Source organism: Varroa jacobsoni, unplaced genomic scaffold (assembly GCF_002532875.2).
Source record: "Varroa jacobsoni isolate VJ856 unplaced genomic scaffold, vjacob_1.0 scaffold_494, whole genome shotgun sequence".
In the NCBI taxonomy this organism is placed as follows: Eukaryota; Metazoa; Arthropoda; class Arachnida; order Mesostigmata; family Varroidae; genus Varroa; species Varroa jacobsoni.
Genome location: NW_019213396.1, coordinates 160,416 through 182,493, shown reverse-complemented (window position 1 = coordinate 182,493; position 22,078 = coordinate 160,416). Strand labels below are relative to the sequence as shown.

At 42.0% G+C, this 22,078-nt stretch overlaps 1 protein-coding gene and 1 long non-coding RNA gene across 21 annotated transcripts in view; one reads left to right on the top strand and one right to left on the bottom strand.

The window, feature by feature from the left end:
* Positions 1-22,078, top strand: part of LOC111260931 (uncharacterized) — a 173,582-nt gene that overhangs the window by 39,690 nt on the left and 111,814 nt on the right. The window contains exon 1 of one of the 15 annotated variants that reach the window (XM_022834063.2): positions 1,891-2,295. The exons of the other annotated variants lie outside the window; for them this stretch is intronic. The gene's annotated coding sequence lies outside the window, so the exon portion shown is untranslated. Of the gene's footprint in view, positions 1-1,890; positions 2,296-22,078 lie in introns of those variants that run through there. 15 annotated transcript variants of the gene reach the window in all.
* LOC111260935 (uncharacterized) overlaps positions 4,356-22,078 on the bottom strand; it is a 32,179-nt gene continuing 14,456 nt past the window's right edge. For 2 of the 6 annotated variants that reach the window (XR_015311269.1, XR_002680648.2), the window contains exons 2-4: positions 18,851-19,026; positions 6,972-7,145; positions 4,356-4,811 (exon numbers count right to left, since the gene is read on the bottom strand). This is a non-coding gene — a long non-coding RNA (uncharacterized LOC111260935). Of the gene's footprint in view, positions 4,812-6,971; positions 7,146-18,828; positions 19,027-21,270; positions 21,564-22,078 lie in introns of those variants that run through there. The other 4 variants (XR_002680649.2, XR_015311270.1, XR_002680650.2 and 1 more) reach the window with 4 other exon arrangements.

Sequence of the window (22,078 nt, the reverse complement as noted above, 5' to 3'; positions counted from 1 at the left end):
GGAGCACGTACGAGTACAGAGAGAAACAGGCTACAACTACTACGAACGATACTAGTAATATATTCATTTCCGTTCTCCTTCGTTTGTTCGTTTTGCGAACCTCGCGTGTAAGAACTGTCGGTAAAGCTTTCGGTCAGGGAAAGGGCCCAAGTATAAATAATGCTATGAAAAAAAACCAAAACACTGTCAAAATGTCTTAGACGTGCAGAGACACCTGCGCTCAAGAAATCATAATCGCAGCTTCGTTTGAGCGACGAGAAGCTTACGAAACTGTTGGCCGACTAACAATCAGAGTAATACTGTGAATCAGTTTAACACGACCTGAAATAGGTGCCCGTTCATGTTGATATATACAAAAAGGACCTTTTGCAAATATTCGAAACGGCCTGCAGCTGTTACAGAATTATCGAGCGTCCTTTTCATCATTAAGGTCTTGTTTTTCGCATCTAAATATAATGTACGTAAATCAAATCGCAAGCCAACAATTTCAAGAGCTATTTTGTCATGTTCACTGATTGGAGATCCAAGCGGCATAAATGGCTCGGACGTGGGCCTATCAGTTGAGTTCCCGGTTACGACGCGCCAAAAACTCTTTGTACACCAATAGCGCTAATGAAAGGATTTCAAGCGTGATTCTTAGCGGTCATCTGCAAGGACAGTCACATTACTTTTTAATCGGTGATAACTTTCTCAGTAATTCAGTTTCTTCCACACGTTGTAACTTACACATAGCATTTATACACGCTAAATAATCGATAACATTATATGCTTGGAAAATTGAATTACCAAAACTTATTTCAAAATACTGCAAATCCCTATCAATCGACCTGCCATGATCGATGTACATACGCTAGAAACACATTGGATGATTGTGAACAAAAATTAACTGCCAATACTTCACTACCTAGTTTGAGGACCATATGTAGTCACTTCATACGCATGCGCGACTTCAATGTTCTGTAATCGTTAGTATGAACCTTTCTTTTTTGAAAAAATCTCCAAGGGGTTATCAACCAGGTGGACAGAGATTTGTCCGACAAATCCTTACGATTAGGAGATATGCCCATTGCTTCCCTAGTGACTGACCAGCGAGCACTAACGGGCACTTTTTTATATCTGGAACCCGATTTACCTGCTTACCTATACACCAACTACCGTTGAGCTGACAAGGTCGTCGTCTCCAAACAAGGTGTCCGCAAAAATACAATCGGAGAAACAGCAATCTTTAATAACCAGGACTCGCATTTGTTTCTAGGTTACTACTCAACATAAAGCCGTTCTTCATGGAAGACCTAGTCGCAAACTGCTGGGCATAATGCCATGCTTGCCTGCCTTCGCATCGCTGTAAAATTAGTACGACTTAGGCCGCATAGTCTATGTAATGCTTGGCCTGGCACTTTTCGCCAAGGTTACTTTTGTCTAAGCCCCATAGCGGACCAATTGTCTTGATCACAGTTACATCTACATACAGCTGGGCATAAATATTGTACCCGAAATCTAGTAACCGATGATTTATACCTGTTCCTATGCTGAGAGGCTTTGGACTGATTTCGGCGTGCACATACAAAACAACAGAAGGTATCTTAGCCAACAACACAAACACGCGAAACGTTACGAGATGTAAAATATTTATCACAATGCCTTTGTTCTAGCACTTAGTAGTCATTTTTGTTTATTACTTAACATTTATCTAGTTGAAATAAACGTGATTATTAAAATAAGAAGCTTGATGATACTTACCCAGCTTTTAACGAGTCATTGTGCCGCTTAATGTCGAGTCTGTATTCCTAACTGTTAGGAAATACTAAAAATTAAGTAAAACCATTTAAAGATTATTGGGAAACGCGTTTATTTCTCCTTCCTTCTGCTTTATTTCTTCGTTCCATGTCAACTGCTATAAAATAGTATTCACACTTCTTTATTAAAATCTATGCTGTGGTAAAGTTATTTAGGCCTACTACGGCAACAGAATGGAAGGGCTGTTAAGAAAACGTTGTAAGTGGTAAACAAACCCGCCGAGTATACCTTTACCCCGCCTCATGATCAATGGTAGCGATTCACAACTTTCCACCGGTTATGTCCTGTAGCAGTTACATTCTTGCTACGTAGATGCATGATTGTTTGCAGGTGATTTAACGGTAGACAAGTTTCGCTAGGTAGGCGCTTCGTGTTTCAGCATTTGTCTAACGAACATTCATTCAACAGAAATGTTAACGGCTCGGATGTAGGAGCTGCGGCGGCAGTTGCAGGCCCGCAGGGCGCTTGCCAGGGCCGTCAAAAGCAAGTAGCGAAAAGGTAGGCTGTTTTCTTCTTACTACTGCTACTGTTGCTGCTGCCTCCATAATATTGCATTGTGGCACTGCAGTGACTGTAAATAGTGAAATAAATACTACATGCATGCGGCGCGTACAGCCACGGACGCGCACCTTTCGCATCAGAAGTTGAAGGAAAAACTTTGCCACCCGTAAATAACCGACCGCGGCCAAAAACAGAAACAGTAATGGTCGGCAATAGACTTCAGCCCCGCCCTCTACATCCGCCGAATTAGCAGCAATTTTTGACTGAGATAGATTTTGTTTTGGCAAAAGTACGACTCTCATGATAAGTTGAACCGAAACTCTTGTAATTATAGTACAAGCGGATTCTCGTATTATTCTGCATTTTTCAGTTTCTTCTAGTTGCTAAGGTAATATTGTTGTAATTATTCTTGTTACTATTCATTTTGTGAGCACTTCCCAAAGGGGTAGCTTTTGCAATAGTTGTTGATGGCTTTGTTTCCAAGTTTCACTATTTTGTCCGCTTGATACGAAAGGGATAAAAAAACTAATCGTGTAAAGGAATTAAAACAACGACGAAACAATTATTTTCGTCTGTATCAACGGTGCCGGCCTCGGTAAGATAGCCCCCTATATTTCGAGTTTTATATCCGGTACGCCATTAGGGATTCCACCAGACGGACGGCTGGCTCGTAGTACGAAACGAGGTCTGTCTGTCTGTCTGTCTATGCCCAGATTCGAACCTAGACCCCGACGTGTCCCTAAGATTAGCAGATCAATCGATAAGCCAGCCAGCGCGGTCGCTACTTTTGCTGAATCGTTTCTGATCATAGTGGTTATTACTGTCACTATGTACATCCCTACACTCTGCTATTGATGTCCTGCTAATGTTTTTGTTATTATTACTACTGTTCTGATCAGCGTCGTCCTTATCGCAGTTCAGTATCAACAAATCAGCAGCCATTTATGCCCATGCTGCGTTTCCGCTCCTATCATCGATGATGATGACGATGTGCCAAAACAGCATTAACCATCGTCATCGAGATGAAGGTCAACCGAAAAAGTGTTACTACTGCCATTTGTTACTGCCCCCTTTTTCTCTGTGTGTGGGATAAGACGATTCAGTTTATGCCATTGTCGTCAGTTGAGCCCCTGTTACGGGACTATGCAGATGTGCAGTTGATCGTATGTATCTGTCTGTCTGACCCATATATGACTGTGCCCGCGTGACGACACCGCCTGCTCCGTTCCGGGCACCGCTTCGGCGGCTACCGTTGCTCCGATAAATATCGTGTGACGACAGATAAATAAACTGGATCTGACCCTCATTGAAACTGCGACTCCTTTGGTACTAAGTGATGCTGCCGTAGGCCAGTCACTGTTACATATGTATGTATGTATGTATGTATGCCAAAGCAATGACTTACTGATCGAAGGCAACGGGTGGTCAACATAGTAGTGGGTATCGCCGTTGTCGTAGTGGTGGTGCAAGAGAACGGTGGCGAATATTTAAAGGTGAGGATGGTGGTGAAGATGCCGAAGCACGGGACAATTGTCCACGACAATGGAACCTGTTTGCTCTATCTTGAATAGCTCAGGTAGGCAGCTGGCGGGGTCCCTGCTTTCATTTGAGCAGTGAGGCAGGGACGAAGTGGGGCAGATGAAGGGAAAATATAAAGAGTCGTACAGCTCCGTTTTCATGGTGTTCACATCAGCAGACCAAAAGGGTATAGGGACCAATGGGACTATCAGTAGGTTCAGGGGTTATAAGCAAAGCGGCCGTTTTTATCGGACCAGTCCCCGTCTGGTGCACCACCTGTTTGCGCCAGACAAAAATTCACTATCATAGCAACAACGGCGGAGATGATTTTTATAATTATGTAGAACTATTTATTCGCCTCGAAGTAACTTAATACAGCATAAGAAACTGAGCCGATTGTGAAGTAGCAAAATCCGGAAGAAGAGAAAGCTTTACATTAGGACGTAGCGTGTAGCGGCACTATGGTTTTGTGCTAGTAATTGTGTTACCTAGGCATTGAGACAGGCCAGTAACAAAAAAAATAAAGAAAGGCAATCGCGTTCACGAGATAGGACACAATATTTAAATAAACAATTCACGAATTGTTTCGTCATTTATTCATGGTTAGACTAAGCGAAGACTTTTTGTGTTGAAGTTTAGAAATCTGTACGGTCGATAGTTTGTGCTAGATAAACAGTGTTTATTTATTGTGATTAACACATTTTCGTTTCTGTATCTGATCAAATTTTGCAGGGTTAGGTATACTAAGTTGAGTCAGCGAAGACCTGTATGTAGAATGAAAAATAAGCAGGTATCATATTTAAGCTAATGTTTATTGACAAAAAGCTTCCAGTCAAGTTGATAAGTTTAAGTAATCTACAACGCAGACGTGTTTGTGACGTAACGTAAACGTTCTTTGTTCTAAAACGGTGATGAGAACATCCTTTCTCGACGTTTACTCGAGTAACTAACGGAAGTCGTTATCATTTTGAAGCTTCTTCCAATTTGCATCAGCACTTCAAATATCGGAACGGACGTGAAGTATGCAAACGAAAAAAAATACACTATTAAAATTGTACCAGAAAATTAAACGTCAATACGTATCTATGTCTACGTACGAGCCAAATCGATAATTGGCTTGAATGAAGCAAAATTATAATTTGGAGGGCACGTGACGTCTAGCTGAATTCATCTCCTGCCTGACGCTGTAACAACTCTGACCAAAATATGTTTATTATTTATATTTATTATTCACCTATTTATGTGCAAGCATCGGCTGCACCTTTACAAGCAACAATCTACAAGCTAGTCTGATAATCCCGATATGCTTGATGGCTTTTTCAGCAGGCGGTTGCATAATGTATTATTTCAGGAATACTCAACGGACTATAGAGATACGACTGACTACCATAATCCTAACTACCGCACGATGCATCCGAACAGAATGGAAATCAGAATTAAAATTCTGACTTTTCCCGATACGTTTACTCCCCCACATTAATCAAAGTCAGTACATGCCAACAAACAAGCATTGAAACAGGGTCGTTTTTATCACACGGAAATGTGTAGTCGTCTAGGATGGATAATCATATACTACTAACCGTGTGCATAGTGAAAATAGCAGTACACATGATAATATGATGCTTCTTCCACTGGTGGTCTCTTTCGTACTGCTTTCCTTGCGGCTTGCCTCAGTCCCCTTATTCTCTGTATCTAATTCACCGTTCCTGTGCCTTTTTTATTTTCTGTATCATGTACTGGTCAGGTAGAAGAATGCCAAATGTAATATAGATCATTACACTATCAAATAGGACCCGCCGCTTAAACTGGTCAGACTTTAGGCATACTATCGTTGTCTAATAACCGCTAGCGTCACTCTGATGCGGCTGGTCCATTGCGACCGTTGCTGGTGTCGCTGAACTTGCTATACGGTGGTCGTCGCTGACGACTATTTAACGATCAGTTCACCGCGGTAGTGCCTACAACGAGGAGACCAAACAACGATCCTGCCAAGTGGTCAATCCACTAGATTAGATAGTAGCTCACGCGCCTTCGCAAGTTTCCAAACTTCGATGCTGTCCCGTCATCTTCTGTTGCCTTTTCTGTCGACTGCTGTGAGAGAGTGGCTCCGCACTACGGAAAGACCGAGGGTGCGAAAGGAAAAACGGAAACATTTGACCGCACAGGAAAGGACCATCCAGCGAACCCGCTGCCGCGAATGCTGGGACTGATCATTGCCGTAAAACAGGAGGCAGGTTTTTGAACAGATATACACTCGGTCAACTGAATGCAATGAGCAGCAAACGGCGACGTCTGCGAAGCACCAGCCCATGGGAATCCATAGGAACGACGTGCCGGAAAGCTCCAAAAACCGCCGACCAGCGGAAGATCAGTCGAATTAGCTAGTCTAGTTGCTAGCATTTGATTTTGATGGTCAAAGCTGGTCGCTACTAACTGTTTGTTGTCCGGACGTCCAAGCTCGTTTAGTTCCGCGGCTAATTCTACTCGGTCCAAAGCGAGAAAATGTTAAAGGAGAGTTTGACGATATACGTACGCAAGCACCGATATAGAACTGCCAAGTCAGCTACGGTAGCGTTAGCCCGCGCGCCTACGACGCTCCTGCCCGACGCGCTTATATATCTGTCTACGACGTTGATTGCGGGCATCGAAATGAACGCACAAGGGAATCTTCAGAGTTTTATAGTTGATACCGTTGCTGTCTGATGTGAAGCTGGTGTGGTTAGAATCTTTTTTACCTCCGCCGGATTTTTTAATAGCGATTTATTGGGCAAATAAATGATGGGAGCTAGACGAATTAAGGATCTAGTAATCCGCTAGCTTTAGACAATTCTGTGGTTATAGTTTGGTGTGTATTCCGAATCTGCTGCCAATCCCACTCTGTTTTGTACCACGAACGAGTTACATACGGACAACATATGATTCTGCTTGTTTCTAATGAACGTATGCAAATAACAGTCAAAACTACTTCGAATAGTTTCATATAGGGGTGAAATTTTTCATTTCCGCCTTCACTAGGTTGAAGTTAATACATTTTTTTTATATGTAATTAAATTTTTCGAGAAATTTATTTAACAGCATGTCATTTTTGTAATCAGGAAATCCATGAAGCTCTTCTTGAATGCAAAATTGTTTTTGTGGCCTCTTAAAGGACTTACCCTTTACAGTTTCATCAAGTTCTGAACTGTTTCATGAGTGAACCGTTCAATGGGAACCCAACAAGCGTATGCGTTGTTATTTCTGGTTGAGATGGCTTCTCCACGAAGCCATAAAAATAATTATGAACCATCTTGAAACTGAAGTATCGGTCGCTTACGATGCAGCGGGCAAACCTGCAAAGAATCACACAAAAGCTAGTTGCTAATAAAAGAAAAAATTCACTCTTGAAGGAAGGGTTACTGATTTTTTTTATAATTAGGACACGTGCTCACTTTAGATGACCCCGTTGTTTACTGTTCGTCGTTGGCTTTTCATAATATAATTAGCGTAATCGTTTGAATATAAGTAGATACTATTTGACCAATTGCTTGCTCTCTGCACTTTATTCATGGAGGAAAGATCTACGTCAGAGCCAACGTGTTATTACTAGTTGTTTCAGCGATGATATCCTTGTCTGAGCTCAAGATGTTCAATGGTTCTTCGCAGGTTGCCTGTAGAAAGGACGTTGATGAAACCCTTTAGGGTATTCTTTAGCGGATAAGTAGATTGATCCAATTGGCTTATATTTACTCAGACTTAGTTACTCCATTTCAAACACGCATAATTTGAGACACTATGAACTCTTTCGGAATCTTTTCTGTGACGATCGTATTGCTAGTACGACTCCACTTAGTCGCTCTAGTATATAACCAAGGTACTTATCCGCATCAAGGATATAACAATAGAATCCTGGCGGAACATTCATGGGATCAGGGTGTCGGTGTACATTGGCTAGGATGAAACAAGTTCATTCTCGATTATTACAGTTATCAAATTAAAGCTGACAAAATATATATTTAATTATAAATAAGGTATTTGTAGAAAAAGCCGAAGTCTGCAATGCTCGAAAAAAATGCTTTCGTTTCTTCCGTACTAGAATCTTTACACAAAAGCCCTTCATGTATTTTTCATGTGCCCCATTCCTTGCGCTTCGATATATAAGCGCAACCTATATGAGAGAAAATTAACGAGAAGCATGTTAGACCTAAGAATTGTCTGCCGTTACCGCAATCGCTAGAACCAATAGGATAGCCAATGTCAATAATGGTCAATTATTACAGTCAGAGAAATTAGCTAGAGTGTCAATTTAAGACAGAGTGCGATCAGCTAGTTGACTTCCCTTGACGTTTACCCCGGGTGCCCTAAGTAAGTATAAAAAATAAATACTATTATGTACGGCCATCAACTACCCGTAAAGCGCGAGTTCGGAGCCATTTGTGCTTGATGCCCGCTTTTTTCACCACCACGCGCATATAAATGAGTGCATTACGAGTCAGCTACAGACGATGAATTCTCGAACGACAAAAAATTGATTCGTAGGATTCCTGCAGGCTCTCCGTAGGACGTATATAAGGGCGTAATCGAAGGTGCCGTTGCTCACTAAATCTACGGATTTGGCATTAAATTGAATTGATTTATAATTCACACAGCTCCTTTTTTTTGTCACCTTTTTGTACTCATTGCTTCATGTCTATACAAAATTTGTTTCGGGCAAAATATTTCACTTGATGGAATACCTTGATGCAATTTCACATAACTGTGTTCTGCTGCTGCTGTCTGCTTTAGTCGACGACTTTTTATTTGGTCGGCAACGCCATTGTGAAGCACGGGGGAAAATATTGCGTTTTTTTTTACTAGTTCTTCAGGTATTAATATCTATACGTTTGCTTAATAACACATTGCTTCTACCTTGTATCATCTAGTGTAATCTTCAACGATTTCCATGCTAAGTGAGAAAGTAAAACGTATTCTACATACACGATGCCCTCTCATTTATGAACGTCGGCGCGGGGCAACAACAAGTACAAAAGATACCTTCATTTTGCTGAAATTATTGCCAAGTACGAGATTAGAATGACTGTTCTGAAAAGTAAGCCGGCTTATGGACCTTCGCCATATATTTAGCTGCAGCGAAAACGGTGTTTGTCAATTCCAAAGAAAAGAATAATTTCGGAAGAATTTAGGAAAATCTTTGTCCTATTTGCGTTCTGTATCATGCACCTGTTATAAGGCTGCCTTTTCTCGAAAATACGATAATCTTCATTATACATATCTTGGTTTTGACTGTGGATAGCAGAAGGCTTCCTATATGAATATAATACCATCAAATGAATGGTGAAGGGACCAAATGATCATATAAATAACCCAACCAAGTAATTTTGTAGATAGAAACACACACTATAAAAAGACCAGAATGTCAGTAAGCGAGTACTCCCAAACATTAATTCGTACGATCCGTTTTAAGCTACGCTTGACTAACAAATGTCTACACTTTCAAACATTTTGCCTACAGTATTACGTATATCTTCTATATATAATATACAGGATACAATAATATAAATTAACCTCGACTTAGTGTATACGAAGGGAACATACACCTAACAAGATTAAGCATACTGAAGCCGAGGAGTTTGAGTGAAGTGCACTCGAGAGCTATCTTTGAAGAAATTATGTCTCCCACCTTCGTAGAAAGGGGACTGGGAGCGTTATGATGGAAAACGTAAACCTCATCCATTTTTCCGGATCTCTTTAACGTCCAAGGTCCTAGAAAATCTTATCTCATTGAATGGCTGGCTGCACAATGGCATATCTTATTTTCTGCTCCTTCTGCCTGTGAGAAAACAGGAAAGCTTCATTTAGTCGCTTGGTGTGCGCGATAACAAAGGCTTGAGAATTTCTTCTATTAATTAGCTGGGTATCTTGTCAGACCGTACTGCCAGTTTCGTGCCGTCTTGGTTTAACGGTGATTTCCGTCGAACACAACGGATCGCGAAGTTCGATAGGTTCTAAAAATTTGGCACCGTGTTGTCAAACCGTCCATATTTCGAGTAAAGGTTTCCAGCCCCCTTGTACCGTTAGGAGATGCAACCTCAATTATCAATACATCAACTTTTATCCACTGCTGTTCGTTCACTGTAATGCTAACTACTGTCAAAGGGCCTTCAAGTATAGTGATAACACAATTTTGGTTTTGGGCGCAAAAAGACTAGCCGACTATAACTGCTACAGAATTATCATATTGATGAACTTTCGTCATCATCGCCGTCAAAAGAAGCACGTCTTGTGGCACTTTTCTTTGTTCTACGTTACCTAAACAGTACCTACCTGCTGGTAACATTTGGCTCCTCCGGACGTATCAGCAACTGGTCCGCGTTGAAGAGCACGATTCTGGTCAACTATTTTTACTTATAGGTGGTTCGTTGCTGGTGCTACTATTTAGCCGTCAGAACGGCTCACAGCAGATACGAAACAATAGCCATCGGTGGGTTTTGGTTAGACTCAAAGGCCATCCACCAAAGGTAGACGCTATGGCCCGTACGAACATAAGGCCTGTTGCAGCACTCGTGCAGCACGCGGATACATTCAGCAATAGTTCATACTATGCATTAGAGCAAATGTTGAGATTCGCATCGATTTAATGATTTATCAGGTGACATACTAGGGCTTCTTCAAGCGTTTACATAGATATTTACTACAATATCGAGCAAGATTGTAGGGCGTGGCGTAGCATGGTCCGAATCGGTTAATAACTGAACCTTCAGAAGAAAAGTGTGTTTGTAACAGAAAGAACGTTTGAGTTCTGCAGAAGAGTACACCGGACGTATTTCGCCCACCAATAGCTGATCTTCCCCAGCTTGTTAATTGCGATCTCAAACGGTTGCTGTAACTGAATTGTTCAGAAGAGATTGTCTTCTCCAGCTTTAGAGTTGCTGTTCGATTCAGCAAACGAGCATCGCAATTACTCTATGCACTAGCACGTTGCCCGGTACGTAAATTTGCGCCGGGCAAAGTGCAGATGTTACATAGCAGACTATTTAGAGACGCGCGAGTGTCGACAGAAAGGTGAAAGGAAACTATCACTAACCGGGTAAATGAGCTATACTAGTCATCAAAAGCGGGAGCAAACGGGCGAAAGGGATAAGAAAAACGAGAGACTTCATTGTCATTATCTTCCTTTATTTCTCTGAACTATTACACGTATCAACAGTATTAAAGCATCCCCAACCGTTGCCGGCCTTCCGTCGTCGGTTTATTAAGTTTATCGTCAGCTTTGTTCGTTCGGTGGCTGGCGGTGATTGATTAAATTGTTCAGCTAACACGACCGACTGATAGACTGACATTTAGCTGTATAGCCAGGCCAGGACTGCCCCGCTACGGTGACGCCGATACCGGCGCAATGAATAACGTTGGTCACTTACCTCATCCGGTTCGCACCAAAGGGATCCTGCCACTAATTTCTTCACCAAATGGCCGTTCTTCTGCTAAGATAGCTAGTTCAGTTAAACCGTTTGGTTGATTGATAGGCCGAAATATCGGACCGTATCTAAACTCCTTGGAACCAATCAGCTCGGTGGCCGGACGTGTCTATGCGAGTATGTTAGGTACCGCGGGAAATGGATAATAACGAAAATGGATGATTATCATTAGTATCCTTGCATAAAAAGAACGAGAAGGCATTGCCTATATATTATACATAAAAATGTTCGTTCTTGCTTTTCGTATCATTAGACACAAGCTGTGTTCACCGTCCCTGACGCAACTACCCCGACTGGTAAGCTTACATGTCCTATAAGTAAATCATGGCACAATTATCGCGCCTGTTCTAAAAACCTTTACTATGGAAATAAAAGTAAAAAGGGAGAACGTTTGGATAAAGTTTGATTGTTAACCTGTTGCAAGGTTGGAGTTGGTAGTCTAAGCAAAAGCTTTCAGTGGTTTGCTCAATACGTTGACTTCTCCCACTTGCTGAAAGTACATATTATGTAGAACAAATATTCAAATGGCCATACTTAATTAACCATTTAAACATTCATAAAATGCATCTACAATAAAAAAAAAACAAATATCAATTGTCTTTTGTGAAACCACAACAACTAAGCAATAACGGAATCACATCAACATGAAGCAGAATAGTGTCCCGCGTTTGGATTCCGTTAACAAGTTTAAGACGCTTGATTGGTTAACTTCATGGATGCATATAACTTTAGCTTATCGCATATTGAGGCCCGCTTAAAGCTGGGGAAAAATTTCTTCTACGTACTGGCCCAGATAGAACACAGTCGATGTTATCACATGTTTATTGTTTATCGAAGGTGAGGGCGCTGGGTTATCAATATTATACCTTTAAACAAGTTCAGGGACGAATGCGTGTGGGATGGACAACTGACTGAATAAACGTTTTGTTTCAGATTGGTTCAGCCTTTTGAGAGATCAGTTACTATAAACTGGCTGACACTCTTATTATTATATAGAATTTATTAGCCCACACGCAACAGTCTTTTCAAGTGGTTGCGGCCGAGGCGGCAGGATACGTGATGTTAGGTTCGTATGCTGGTGCCGGCTTGTTCTGGAGGCTCGCCATTTATATAATGGGTCAAATAGACGGAAAATAATTTCTGATCTTGGCCGCTACGCTCTCTTCTGCTCTCCTTACCGACCTCAATAACGCTAGTATCGAGCATCGTGAAGTCAAAATGAAATGATTAGAAGAAGGCCACAAAGACGCAGCTTTTTCTCTCTTTCTTCGTCCCTGTGAAGCTTACTACCTCAGATGCTTCCCACTGATTGCTGACAAAGTGCTGCCATCTAGCGCCATGCGCGTAAATGCATGGGCGTCGTCACCCTCAATTTTTGCTGGTCTTTTTCTAAAGAGCTTCTGAATTTGCTTTGTGTAGCCACCGTTTCGAAAAGTGTGCGAGCTGTATTGCATAGGCACAGGGTACGCGCACCTAACAAGCAAAGGTATAGCGGTGGCCAAGTCAATTACCAGTCGGTGAGTCCAAGGCAGCAGGGCAAGCAACATCAAGCCTGTGCCCAAAAAGCGGCCACGGTAGTAGCGATAGCAACTGTCGTAATGTCTATCGCTAAGTTAAGAGCTCCTCTTACGGAGCTTTGCACGATCGTTCATGTGGAGAAAAGCAGCATAACGTTGCAACTGATATTTACCGATGAGATTTTCGATCGCATTTGTGATACGTACATATGTTGGAGCTCACGCGAGCAGACAGACGATAGATTAGGACGAAAGCTCAAGCCATTACATCATAACAACAGGAACTCTGATATCGAATATAAACTCAGTTGGTCTGCGCAACCTCTGCTTCGCTAGTCTCAATATCGGTGGACGTAAACCGTCTATAGGGAGAAAGATCATGTTAGGCTTACGCACGTCTGATATCTGACAATTTTTTCGTTTTATTTTGTAGGAACAAGGGACAATATGCGAGCAAGGAGCCAAACGGGAATCGTTTAAACAATTCAATTTCGATGTTAAAAATGATGGATTTGCCGCTCGTTGCGATAGCTATTGCGGTGACGCGATCAGAAGATGGCTTGATTTTGCCGGCTACTTAGTCTATGTAGCTCTTATTGACGTCTCTGTCTGTTGTTTTTCGGATGCTTCGCCAGGATTGCTATCTCTTGGTGTAAATAACTAACTCCATACAGAGTTCCTGTATATTCGGTACTCAGGCGCTTAGCTCGCCTACGACATCCTACGAGTTGATTGTTATCATACTTCGTTTTATGGGACGGGGCGACCCGATTATTTCATAACATCAGCTTCTACTGCAACCTATATCTATTTGGAATGAAACTAGAAGGCAACGAATCATACAGGTTTGTACTTCGGCCTGCTGTGGGACACAGCTAGGGATGGCTGTCCACATCAAAACCTGACAGTATTTAGTGATTTTTTGTCTATTAAGAATTAAGACAAAGCACAAAAATAAAACTGGCTCCATTTCGGCTTAGATAAATTACTTCAGTAGGTTGACAGGAAGCAACTACTGCCATCTAGTTACCGTAAATGACGTCACGATGACTAGATGAGTATGAGACGAAGTGTTCGAAGTCGGAGGAAGCTGTGAAAAACTACGCATTGTGGAAGTGTTAACAAAGCTGGGGGTACAGTGCACTCAATGTAAAGGACCATTTTTTTGAGTACTGCAAGAAGAATAGGCGATGGGGGCTGGTAAGTGCGTCACGCTGAAGTGCCCGAACTGTAGGAAGGTTCCGTTGAATCACGTAAAGGCTTCCGGCTACATGAACACGAACGCCGACGGTAGCACAACGGCAGAAATGGATGGCAGAAAAAGACGGTACAGATAAGCTGGCAAAAAAATAATGACATCAAATAGCGTCTTGCCAGTAGCGAAAGAAAATGAGATATGATCGGTCATATCGGCACTGACAATCACGACCTTTTAAGGGCCGCTAGCTTGCTTATTTTAGGTCGTGAACCGAACAGTGGCATTTTCTTCGTTTCTAATGCCATCGGATTTGCCAGGTGAACGAATTCAAGACTATAATGGCCACTCATTTTCGGTACTTATAGAATAAATTGCTTTTTGAACAAACTGCGTTTCCAATCGTTATCTTGCTTTGCACACCGATACTCCAGAATATCTTCGGTTGTTTTGAGCCCTATTACCAAAATGTGTCTCCGATTATCATATTTAGCATCAACGCTGATTCTCGGCCGCCGTTATTGATGCTGTTACATAAGTAAATCAGCGGAAAGACCGCCAAGAATATCTACAATTTTTGTTTACTTTTCACTTAAGCTTACGTGAGTGCTTGTCTTTTAACAAAGTGAACTACATACGTGCAATATGTTTCAGTTCGAGCCCTGTGAAACTAAACCTCAAAAGACGTTATATACTATCTTTCCCGGCTGCTTATTCATTAAGAAATTTTTCACCGAACCGCGGAAAATGGCTTCTATAGATTGCTGACATGTGAGTGCCCACTTTAGAGAGTGGCTGACGAGTTCCTGAGCTTCTTACAACAATTTCTGAGCCAGGCCCTTAGCAGGACAGCCACCTTTTCCATCGGTTCGGCTTAGGCTAGTGTCGCTGTTGTCTCTTGGTTGATTCATTCTGCGACTGCCACATTTTCTTTGTTTGTTTGTTGGGTTACCGAGTGACTGAGTTTCGAAGGCGAAATAATTGTCATTGAAGTCTAGAGGAAGGGAAGGCAGCACAGTACATATGAGAACCCTTTGAAGATGGGATGGTCCTTTGAAAGAGGGCTAGCAGCAGTCTTTAATATTAACAAGGGAATGTGTACCCCTGCCCAGGATGGTTGTGATATTCTTGGTGCTGTTATAGGAAAAGCTGCTGCGCGTATTGATGGCCATGGTACTAACTTGATCCGAGGCTTCAGGCGGTGGGGTAGTCTTTTGTTGATGTGGAAGGTCGCAAAAGTGAATACCGGAAGAGATGGCGCTGAACCAGATGTGTAGGTTGGGGACGACAGTTGCGAAGAGGACAGGGCCTCTTTAAAGCCTCTATTTTTGATTCCCCAAATCCTTCTCGCCAGGCCGTGCATACGACCACTACCAAGTTGTGACCCCCTGATTTTTCCAATCTACCCGCAGGTGTGCAACGTAACGTGCTCGCTCGACAATCTGGCAGCCATTCGACCAGCTTGGCATAATCCAAGTATCGTAGACTAGTTCATCAAGCGACGTAAGCATTGCTCTTCATGTTTACTCGTCATGAGTAAAAATAGGCAGGTAACAAAACTGGTGGTTAGGGTCGAACTCCAAGAGTTACGATCCGAGGAGGAGTTGATATCGGTGAGCGACAGAAGGAGATCGCACCATGAACACGAATGTTATACAAAAAAGTATGTAACTTTTTTTCTCGAACTCAAACCTAAAATGAAGATAGAGCCAGTTGGCACAGAGTTGTAGGCCAAGCTGAGCTAGCTGAGAAACGAGCTTAACTCGAATTACGTCTGAAAGAGTGCAGTTTGGAGGATGGAAAGAGCCAACCTGAAATCGAAAAACATCGCGGCGGAAATAGCCAACACGACAAAACGGCTCTGTCATTAGTCAAGAATATGTGCGACGAGGCAGATGAGTAACGGTGAATGTATACGCGCTCACAACAGCATCGAGTACGTCATCATTTCAATGTGAGTGCAGCGTGTCTAGATTCATTAACCATGAGTACTTTTATCGCTAGAACGATTTATCGAGTGTTGTACTGTGATTTCGGAACACTATTGCGTAACGCGCCATAAGAAATACACTAAGTGTATTAGCTGCCTGTAGCTAAACTCTTCTTTGAGATCTCTGTTCTTTAGTGCTTTTAGCATGAAGACATCAACACGTCTTCAGTATTCGTATAGTTGCTTTTATCTGACTTAAATTAAGCGGTGGTAGGTAATAACAAGGCCCTTCAGTTTGTCAATATCTGCCTATGTGGTACAGGATGGTAGCCCAAGCCACAGTTAAACTTACCTCGTAACGAAAGTCCGCTAGTTCATTTGGAAGGTTTGCTTACTTCGGCCACCAGTTTTCTTGCTGGCCTATTCTTTCGTCCCTGAATTTGAGTTAGAAGCAAATAGAGAGAAACTCCAGTCTTCGAATTTCGTCAAAAAATTGTGCAATTTCCTCATTATCCAGACAGGTGCCCTGCATCAGTACGTGCACGGTATGCCACGATAGGGCATATGATAATTGACCCCTAATATATATATAGTAATATAGACCCATGGGAACGAAGTTTCATTAATGATAATGAAATGTTCTGCTTTTAAGGAATATTAAGAAAAATTGGCACTTGTATTTTTTTGCTGATTGTAACTATTTGTAAGATAAAAAATTGTAAATAATCAGTGGTAGCCGAAGGGCACATTGTCGATAATTTGACTTGGTGGGTAAGCATGTTTGCACTTCGAAACCAGCACGTTAAGTAAGAACCTAAGAGGTCGTTTCCTTTCCTTCGCGTTATCTCGTAAATGACCAAGACGACAACGCAGAATAGCCCTATCGGGCTGGCTTCGTAAATTTGCGCGCCGAAAATAAGTCCTTTCTACACGTAGAAGAAATTGCCCGCGTGCTCGGTATTAGGGTACTTTTCGGTAGATTTTAGGGAATACAAGAAGCCCAGGGAGGCTTTATCTCTTCTTTGAGCACTGGCGCCCTTGAAAGTAAGACTAGCAACTAGAACATTTTGTAATAGCGATGTGCTATTTTTTGTTATGCTACTCTAAAGGTACTTTTACTGCTTCGTCGCAAACCATACAGCACAGCTCCGCTACAGATCTTGATAGCTTCAGTAGCTCATCTTTGTCGTTTGAGGAAGGTGTGAACAAAGCAAAAAGTCTCGAATTCGAGTCCGATTAAGGACTTTTGAATTTTATACGCACTAATTTTCGTTTAGTAAACCAACTTACCTTTTGTGTTCATTGCAAACAATGATAGTTTTAAATTTGGATGATTTTCTGTTTAGAAATTTGGAAACATTCGACGCGTCGATGACTACGGGAATCGTCTCGCTGTAACTTTCTAGTTTTGTATAAAAACACTTATTAGGACAATATTATGATAGGTATCTATTCAACATTGACGTCTTCAGCCAATGTCAGCTCTCTAACCTTTGGTTAGATCATATAACATGTTGGACGCTATAGTGGCTGGATGAATCAGCTACGCTCGTCCATCGCGTTCCTAATTTTACAGTTCCTTCTCACTGTTAGAAGGGACCCGATATAATCTGTGCGCGGTAGCGGTCGTGCGAACGAACAAAAGTGGTTCGAGAACGGCTCACACGGCCGCAACGTTGGTCCGGCAATAATTTTTACGTCTACTGTTGCTATTCTACAGGTAGAAGCTCGCTCAACCGTAGTAATACGAAATGAATGAATGAATTGATAAATAAATCAGCTGAACTGGTCAGCTCCGATTTTTATACACTGCAATGTTAAACGCACCACTATCCTTTGATCGGTATCACTAATACGGCCTGCCGTTAAATTGGCCTAGATGCAGCGTTATAGTTACTATTACTACAAGCTCAAAGAGTGAACTGTGAATATAATAGCGCATTTGGATACGCTGATAAATAACAAGTGACCAGTAGAATAATAAAAGGACCGTTCCCTTATTTCCGCTATACTCTTTGCCCAAATCATAGCTCACAGCCCAAAAAAAAAAAGAAATGCTCTTTTCTATGTGGCTCACGCAGATGGATTCCCGATCGTATATTCGGGCATTATTAGTGTATATCCCGTTTTGTACGGTATTTCGCACAATATTATATCTTTTTCCTTGCGTCTCTGCTACACACATACCATCTTCTGATGTTTATCACGGTAGTTTTTACTATTTTTCCATCGTCACATAGCTTAGCAGATGCTTCAGTCCACAGGCTCGAATATGATAGGTTGCGTATCAACGAACCACTGGCCAGGGTCACGGCTGTATATGACAATATGTCCTATATAGAATGCATATATAATTGTATGCTAGATAAACTAGCGTCACTCCGGTACTTAATGAACAGTTGCTCCAGTTATAAGTAGACAGATCGTGACTCGTTGATAGCCAACGACAATATTCGTTCGATTTCTTTGTAGTGACTCAATAGCATCCTTCCTTTCATTCTATTAACAGATACTGTCGATTAATTTAAAATTAAAAAAAAAAATCATATGCAAAGGCATATCCAGGCCGCTAAATTTTAGTTGGCGGCTAGCTGGTAACAAGCACAAGGATAGAGACCTACCTACGCACTAGTCGAAGTATACAAGTTTTGTTTACGGCTACAATAACGTTACGTACACTATTCATGTTAGCGCGATGGTGGACAAGTGTCCGTTTGCCGTTTGGCGAAACGTCCTAATCACACGAAATTACTAATCGTTCATAGTTTACCCTAACGTTTACGTGGTGTACTTACTCGTTCTTCTATTATATTCATTATGTAACGTAAGCGATTGTTATTAATAGTAATAATAGCTCATGGGAAACCCACTATTAAAGAAAGGATCGTGCTTGGAATACGGGCCATTTCATATACTCACATTTCAGCCTGTTTATAGCTACCTTTACGTCCTACGGTTGCGAGGTCTCTCTACTCGTTCCTAAACGTCGATCCACCGACGTTCCTTTCCAAGAAGGTCGTGTGCCTACCACCAGATTAGTCCCACGTCAGAAGCAACTAAGATCATTAGAATTCTTTTAGCCTAAAGCGTCAGTAACAGCAGCAGGGTATGCTCTGCCTGAAAGCAAATGTATGAATCCCGTATAAAATCCCATATTGACGATCCGCTAAACAATTACATTCGCCGCAATGAAAAAGGGTAGTCCTGTATGTCGTAGAGCGAACGTGTCAGCTATTCTGTTCTAATTGTTCGACCTAATAGCAGTTAATTGTGATGTATTTCCGTTGTACATCATGATTCAGAAGCTGCCATATTTTAATTGAACAATACAGTTACCCTTTATAGCTCTAGCGAACCATATCAGACATAATAGGCTTCTTCAGGTAACGCTGATATGAGCAGGGTTCGGGAAAAATAAAAGTCGTCCGAAAACAAAATGCTGCTACCTCGCCGCTTTCGGCCTTCCCCCCTTTTTCGGTCGTGAGACTACGGATCATTGGCGCACCTCACTGCTGGAGTGAAGATTCTTTAGGTGCCTATACTGTTACCATTTGTCATCCTTCGTATTTCATCGACGGATATCGATATTCTCTTAGCTGCAAACTTACATAGTCGGTATTTTGTAACAAATAAGATCGAGAAAAATGGCGACCAGCAAAGCTAACAACAACGAATGCGCTCAAGATAGTGCGGGTGAGGGAGCTCAGACAACTAGACGAATTCAGCTTTCGGTCCGGTAATGTATCTGTTATATAATAACAAGGGTCTGACCGTACGTTTCAGCTCAGATCTTCGGCACACTGTCTATGGCTGTATTATTATAATAAGAACTGTGGTAAATATTATTGCGCCTAGATAGGCCCATAATCGTTGTAATCGAACTGGTTTGTCAGGCATATATGTTTTAGGCTGAAACTGGGTATTTCAAACAAATACCTAACCCTGAGTTACCATCCAGGCTTACGTATGATCTTTAATTGGGCGCCAAAATTTGTTCATAAAATATTTAAGGTTCTCCGAATTGTCCCGCAGATAAAATCGTTCTTCGAGGTGAGCTAACGTTAAATGGCATACACGTAGCTCGCGAGCATTAAACCAATGAATCCTGACATTTTTGTTTATTACTACGATATACTCAGCATCCCAAAGTACCTATGAGACTGTTCACGTTATTCTGTTGCCGTCTTTCTCGTTACACGTAATTGCACCTTATAGTAAACGAATGTCAGTACGCAAAACTATGAACAGCTCTGTGAGCAACTGTGCAGTTGAGGAGAACAAGTATTTGAAGATAATTGTTTATTACTTGAGACGAGCTTCAAACATGCTGTCTCATTTGCTCAATGTTAGGCCAAGCCATTTAGGACACAAACACAAAATAGAGCTTGAATAAGAGAACTAGCTATTTCAAGAAGACCAGGTAAGTGGCTGCGTCTGTAAGCAGCAGGACGACCGAAACCTATTTATTTAACCGATGAAACACGTTTAGCTGGTTTCGACTGCACCACCAGACTTGGCCAGTAGTTTTCACTGAAGTCCTGCTTCGTCCATTTGCCTTAGCTAGTTATAGTGTCGTATGCCATGTATTTCAAAGTTGCAAAGATATTTCTTGGTCCTAGTCAAAAGAGCAATTGCCCATCGATGCAGCCAAGCAGATCAAGGTCGTATCGGTTCTACACGACGAGGAATGAAAATATTGCCGTATTCTCGGATCTTAGGTTTAACTTAAAATTCGACAAAACACATCTTCAAACTGTGGTTCGGAGCACCGCATAGAGATGGCTACTCCGATTGGAATTAGCGCCACGAAAAGGGTTGAGCGCTTTTGTACTCCTGTGAGTTCAGATACTGTCACATATAAATAAAACGTAAAATTACAATATCACCATCTCAAGTCAATCCAACGCACAGACATTTTATGACCTTCCATCACCGTATATGGCCACTAGTTACTACGCTTTCGCTCCCCTTACGGTATTTCTCCATAATATTACCGATCTTAATCTGTCACTGTTTCGCTAGCCAGCTTGCCCGGATGCAGCAGGTACGATGCGGATATGATCAACTAATCCGTACGCTCGTGGCAGCGTTGCCTCGTCAGTAACGTCGAAAAGCGTCACTAGTTAGACCGTAGCAGATCGTAGCATTGAAAAAAGTACTGAGATTAGTGATGGCAATCAGATGATCGGACCGTTCGTACTGCTAACCAGTTACTATACTGTTCCAACAACGAGCTAAATCAATGAACTACTGAATAGAGGTAACGAACAACATTCGTAGATTGTAGGTAAGTAACATGGCGGGTGACTAACAAACATTTTAATATTAACAGAACAAACCGGCCGCCAAAGTGTTCCTCACCTATAGGCAATTTCCATTATGCGCCTCAGGCTAGTACCGTTACCGTATTAGCGCCCCGGCTGCTTAACGTCGTACGTACCTACTCAACGGCTCCCGAAACAACAGCAACTGCTTCGGCGTCGTAGAGAGTAAGGCAAAAATAGATTGTTTACAATCGTAATAGTTTAGCTCATTCTTCCGGTCTATAGGCGCGTTCGTTGTTGCTCTCTATCAACGTTCGTGCGCTGCAATACGGCAATGGCGGTGTTAGATGATTGGTGGCCTGTGCAGGTATATGCACACTATTCAGTTCCATCCGCTGTCCTGCCACTCGATTGAGCTCTACTGAACAACGTTTTTGTATCGCCATACTGCTTCTTCGCTTCGAGACAAAGAGAGAGGATCCACAATGGACGAGAAGGCGGTGCTTCCAATTTTTTTCCCGCTCTCCTCAAACGAGAACGGTCTTTATCGACTGACACGCGCGTTTTTCTGCCGCCGATATCCGGTCGACGAAAAGCGGCGTGAACTGCAGTGAAGAAAGCGGCAGCGAAAGAGAAATAAATATCGACAACACAAACATATCCAGAGGCGCACGCACTCACCATAGTTATGTATACGTATAACGTTTGAAACGAACAAAATTCAACGAAATCGAATAGTTTACTTTATCAGCCGAGGTTACCATGTTACTGTGTGCTAAATCGTGTACGCTGGGTCGGATCTTTTTGATCCCACAACCCCGCCAGTACCAAACCCGTTTTCGCCCGTCATTTGTTCTGATCATTCACCATTGCTACGATGAGAATTACTCGGACGTCCGTATATA